At 41.4% G+C, this 6,000-nt stretch overlaps 1 protein-coding gene across 2 annotated transcripts in view; it reads left to right on the top strand.

Moving 5' to 3' along the window:
- Positions 1-498: 498 nt before the first annotated feature.
- The window catches only part of PPM1B (protein phosphatase, Mg2+/Mn2+ dependent 1B), a 74,088-nt gene continuing 68,586 nt past the window's right edge, over positions 499-6,000 (top strand). For both annotated transcript variants that reach the window (XM_043984453.1, XM_043984452.1), the window contains exon 1: positions 499-630. The gene's annotated coding sequence lies outside the window, so the exon portion shown is untranslated. The remainder of the gene's footprint in view (positions 631-6,000) is intronic.

The raw sequence follows: 6,000 nt of genomic DNA, 5'->3' as shown, positions 1-6,000 counted from the left end.
CGGAGTTGCAAGAGGGACCCCAACTGGACAAGAGATCAATGACCGACAGACCACTTAGCGAACGGGCTTCCATGACAAGGCGCGTGGCTTCCTAATGGGCGGGGGTTAGGGGCGGGGCACACGGAGGGGCGGAGAGGAACGCGGATTTGGGAAGGAGGGGGGGGGGCCCATCGCAGAAGGAGTCGAGTTGCTGCTGCTACTGCTGCTGCTCAATGGCGGAGAAGCCGCCTGGGTTCTGACCGACTCGTCCCCCGTTGGCAGTTGCGGGGGAGTTTCCTGCCGGCGCGGCTGGAGTCTCTGTTTCCCAGGGGTCGGTGGTTGGAAGATGCCCCAGAGAGACGAGGCCGCGACGGAGGAGGCGGCGGCGGCGGCGGCGGCGGCGGCAGCAGCAGCGACGGCGCTGAGGTGGAGGGAAGGAGGCAGCGGCGGCGGCGGTGTGAAGGGCCCGACGGTGTAAACAGCCCTTGAGGCGGCGGCGGCCGAGCCCGAGGCCGGGGCAGAGGAGGAAGCGGCGGCGGCGAGGGGCCGCGCCTCCGTTGGGATCCCGGGGTTAAGTGCGGCGGGGGTGGGGGGGAACTCTGCGCGGGGCCGGAGCGAGACCCGAGGGACCTCTCCGTCCTCCCGCCCCAGGTAAGCGCTGCCCGTTGCCTCGGGCGAAGGGGTAAGAGGCTCCAGGGATGACTGTCGAGGTGCCCCTCGTGGGAGGCCCCTTTTCGGCTGCTTAATCCTTTTCCCTTCCCCCACCCCTCCGGGAGCCCGGGACGCCAGGCCCGACTCCCCGGTAGGCCTCTGCCCTGGCCCTTTCCGCGGCCTTGGCCCGTGGTTGGAAGCGATGGATGCGTTTCAGAGGTCAGCTCCTAGCGGCGGAGCAACAAATGTGGTTAAATAATCCTCTTCTTGCTTCTTCTGGCTCTTCAGCCAGGAAGCGGCTTTCTCTTTCTTTCCTGGGGGGAGTGGGGTGGTGGTGAAGGGGGTCCGCACCCCTGCCCTTACCCTGGGCCTCCAGTCATTCCTTCCTCTTATGCCTGGCTTGCAGTCACCTCTCCCCCGACCCCTTCACCCCTTCCCGTTCGTGGTTTCCTTCCCACTTTTCGGCGGACCTTTCTTTTTCTTGTCATTGCACCCGACCATTACTTTAAGTCATATCCTTTATTTTCTTTAAATGGCTGCTTTTATGTTTTCTCCTTCGCCCTTCCCTCCTCCCTCTGTTTTATCGTCTAGTTTTAACCGTAAATGTCTCTTGTGTCGCCATTCGTTTAAAAAAAAAAAGAAAGAAAAAGAAAAGAAAGCTTTAAATGGAATTTCGTGGCTCCAGGACTAATTTTAGACCCAAGTGTGTCTGTGGCTTCACCGCCCCACAAATTCTGTAAAAGGCCCACTGAATGTAGGTTGACCCGTCTTATTTCTAGTTTTTTATTACTTTGTTTCTCATTCTTCCAGTACTTACTAAGAGTTAAAGAAGCAGCTATGGACACTTGCTATGTAAATGAAGGGTTGGATGAGGATTAAACAGAGTTGATTCTTAAGTCGTGAAGTCACTCCTGTACGTGTAGTTTAAAAGTAGTCCGATTTGTTCTTGTGTGTCAGTACCTACTCTAGTAGTATCAACGACTTCTCATATTGATTTAGAGCTTAGTGCCCTAAAATCAACACCCTCAGGAAAACTTTTTAAAGAGAAAAATGCAGTTTAGAAATTGTTACAGAATAGCAGGTATAGACATCTTTAAAATAGGCACCACGTGCTTAATATTTTAAAATAAAGTTGGCAGACCATCTTCCTGAAAAGGAATTGAGTCTTGGATATTTATCAAATTCGAATTTTGTTGTAGAAATGTTAACATCTTCTGTTGTATGGGAATTATTGAGGTTTATTTTGGGGGTTAACACACAAGACTCCTTTGAATTTGCTACATGGCATGAGTGTAGATTTGTACTAGGATGAACAAATAAATCCCCATATGTCCTAGAGGATAAAGAAACATCACCAAAACCGAATTTTAATAGACATTGGTATTTCATTTATTGTTTTATGTTATGCAATAGCCAAGTTCCTATAGTTGGCCCACTTTTAAATAGAACATTCCTAAATAAACAATGAGGCAAGTTATTCTAGTTTTTTACATTTGCCTCTTCCAATGGCGCAGACTTCCTTTTTTATTGAACCAGGGATAGTCAAGTATTCAAATACAGTTCTTCTAAGAAGTGTTTCATATACCTAGTGAATCCACTTTAGGACTTCCTCTTTTAAAATGTGTGTATTTTTATTGACTAAACGTAGGAAACTTCTACCAATTCTGATTGGCATCTAGAGTGCAATTTATATTTTTGGAAAGTTGCCTTGTTCACTGAGAGGTTGTAACTTGCCCAGGGTGGCAGCCATTGTCACAGGATAAACTTGAATCCTTATCTTCTTGACTCAAGTTGATCTTTTGTCCCTATACCATGCTGCCTAAGTGTGGACGTTTGTGTGTGTGTGTCTTTAGAGAGCTCTATCTATATATCTATCTGTCTATATTTATTTAGCATACAGAATAGGGTTTCAGGTATTTATGACTTTTCTTATAGGAATTTTTCAGGGTTTTTTTTTTTTTACCCCTTGATCTTGGGACCCATGTAGTTCTGTCCTCTCATTTTACCAGTGAGGAAATGGGACCCAGAGATGTTAAGTGATTTGCTTGAGGTCACACCTCAAGGAGGTATAATATACATGGAAATTTGAATCCAGGTCCTCTAACTCCAAATTCATTGATCTTTCTCCTGCTTCTTTCCCTCTCTCAACGTCTCTGTTGTCTTTTCCCCTTTTTTGTGTGGGCTTATTTTGTTATATCTTTATCCCTATCACTGTTTGTGCAACAGCCATTGCTATTGCATTATCAGTATGGTGTAATTTCAGGTTTTTTCTTGCATGTTAAGATTTCCTCAATTCTTTGTGTGTCCTCTTAATTGTTTCTGTGGTAAATACACTTAGCGTTAGGTTAAAAATGACCAAGTCGTTCAACTTTTTTCCTGTTAGGTAATTAGTTTTCATAGCAATGAATATTATACCATTTCAGATCATAGTAGAATAAAATAGGTATACTCAGTAATTGACATATACTTTTCAATCCTTTGAGACTGATTTGAAGGGATGGTGCAGTAGTCTATTTGAAATGATAGAACATTTATAACATGACCAGGTCAGAAACTGTTCTTTTTGAAAAATTCAAATGTTTGCTTATAAAGGAAAATTCTAAGTTGTGTGACATCTTATAGCTAGAAGCTTGAGATTTGCCATATTCCTCAGTGCTAGGGGTTTAGTTAGAACGTGGCTGGTTAATTGTACGAGCATAGTTTATGTAAGATGGTAGCATATCTAAAGTGTTTTACGTTAACATCATTTTTTAATGACATTCTTAAATAGAAACATGTCTTTGGTAAATTACTTTTGTGAATGGTAACTATTTTTAGCCTTTTCTCATATGAAGGTATTTATACTGACTGTACTTAATATATAGTTATAGATAAGGGATTACCACAATTTTACTTGTCAATAAGATAGAAACCATGGGGTTTTTTTTTGTTGTTGTTTTGTTAAGTGAGGCAATTGGGGTTAAGTGACTTGCCCAGGGTCACACAGCTAGTAAGTGTTAAGTGTCTGAAGTCAGATTTGAACTCAGGTCCTTCTGACTTCAGGGCCGGTGCTCTATGAAACCATGTTTTATTATCCTTTGTGATGCTCAGTACTCAAAGCTAATTTTGTTAGTCACCCATCATAATGTTGACCAAAGAATGAAGTTACTGACATACATTATTAAATGTATAGTGGTAAAAAATAAAGAATTGAAGGCTTGTGTTTTGCCCATGAAAATATCTTGAATAATTGGCAATAGTAAATAAAACACGGGCGCGCATGCACGCGCCCGGCTAGGTGGCGTAGTGGATAGAGCACCAGCCCTGGATTCAGAAGGACCCAAATTCAAACCTGGCCTCAGACACTTTACATTTACTAGCTGTGTGAACCTAGGCAAGTCACTTAACCCCAATTGTCTCACCAAAAAAAAAAAAAAACTTGAAACTGTTGAACTCTGAATTTTAGTATCATAATAATGTTAAAAGAAATTCGAGAGGCTGATTATAACTTTATAGTTCGCTTTTTTTTTCAATATTTAAAAAGAATAGAATCACAAATTTGTTGACTAAGGATCCCTGGTAGTGTGGTACTATTGTTTTTTTTTTCATTTATTTGCATACTTCATGTATTTTCTGTATTGGAAAAGAATCTGAAGTTATATTGGCCAATGCTGTCATTATTACTACTTATAGTTTTATAGCAAAATGTACTTTTTAAATATCAAGTGAGTTGGCATTTGAAAGAACTGGTCAAATTTTATGTAGCGGTTAAGGGCTGTATTGACTAGATTGAACAAGCCAACATATAAATAGAATTAAAGGTCCCTTAGAGCCAGGTAGATAGGCCCTGAAGCTGTCATTCCATTATTATCACCCTTGTTCAAAATGTGAAGGCAGGGTAGGATTTAGGGAAGTTTAGCAGCAAAATTTAATATTTTATTTCACACGAGCCTCCTGAAAGTTTATGAAATGCCAGTCAGTGTTTCTCACTGTCAGCTGCTTCCTGTTCTCTATCCCTACTTGGGAGTGACTTCATTTCTTCACTTTCTCCATCTTGGTATCATGGCTATTTTGGATAATCTGGAAGGTCACTTAAGTTATAAGGTTTGTTGGGGGGGGGGGAGGGCAATGTGTGTTAAGTGACTTGCCCATAGTCACACAGGTAGTAAGTCTTAAGTGTGTGAGGCCGGATTTGAACTCAGGTCCTCCTGAATCCAGGGCTGGCACTTTATCCATTGAGCCATCTAGCTGCCCCCCCCCCCTTTTTTTTTTTTTTTGACCAAAGTAATCCAAAAAAGTTTTGGAAGTGGAGATGTGACTGGAGGAAGAGAAAAGGTACAATAATTTACTGACTTTTTATAATGAAGAGTTTCTTTCCTCAAGATGCTTATATCGGGCAGCTAGGTGGCGGAGTGGATAAAGCACTGGCCTTGGATTCACGAGTACCTACCTGAGTTCAAATCCAGCCTCAGACACTTGACACTAGCTGTGTGACCCTGGGGAAGTCACTTAACCACCGCATTGCTCTGCAAAAAAAAAAAAAAAAGAAGATGATGCTTATATCATTACATTCATTGATAAAAAGACATTTTAGACTTTTGGTTAAGGTTAATTACTCTTCTAAAGGGAATGTTAGGTTATCTGTGGCATCTGATCTATGATATGAGGCCTTTTTACTAAGTTTTCTACTAACCTCATTTTAAACTATAAATATTGCATTCAGTGCAGTAGGAAAAGCATTTCAATATGTTAACTATCCTTTCCCCTCAAAACTTTTTTTGTAAGCATGTGAGAATTATTTTGATTTGATCTTGTCTCAGCGCTGTGATTAAAAAAGCTTTTTAATATTTTAAAAACTTTTCTTAACCACTGAACCTAATTATGTCAATAATTCTGTTTAGCACATTGATACGTTCAGACTGTTGAAAATGACAGGTTTTAGTATTAGTATTAATTAGATAACACTTTGGAGAAGTTTTTGGCACTTAAAAAATCGTTTATTCATTTTCAGTCCTCTATTTTCAAGCTTTTTAGAAATGTCTATTAAAATGTGTGCTTTCGTGCATTTTAGTTTTTGTGTTCCATCTTGGTTTGTGTTTTTCACAAGTCCTCCACAGAACAACCTTCATAAATACTGAAAGCTTCTCCTGTGGACATCAGTGCAGCATTTGGGTTGTTCATTTGTGATCCTTCCCTTTTTTATATGGCATATTTGACCTTGCTACTTTTCTATTCATTGACCTTGGTAATAGCCTTTATGCGGTTTCTTGTGTAGAAGTTATCTTTAGTCATATCCTATAGACTACTTAAACTCACCATGTAAGCAGTGGAAAGAGCACTGATTCTGGAGTCAGAGGACTTGGTTTCAAATTTTACCTCCGATAATTATAC

Source organism: Dromiciops gliroides, chromosome 2 (genome assembly GCF_019393635.1).
Source record: "Dromiciops gliroides isolate mDroGli1 chromosome 2, mDroGli1.pri, whole genome shotgun sequence".
In the NCBI taxonomy this organism is placed as follows: domain Eukaryota; kingdom Metazoa; phylum Chordata; class Mammalia; order Microbiotheria; family Microbiotheriidae; genus Dromiciops; species Dromiciops gliroides.
The sequence above is the reverse complement of the archived record's forward strand: the minus strand, read 5'-3'. Positions and strand labels throughout refer to the sequence as shown.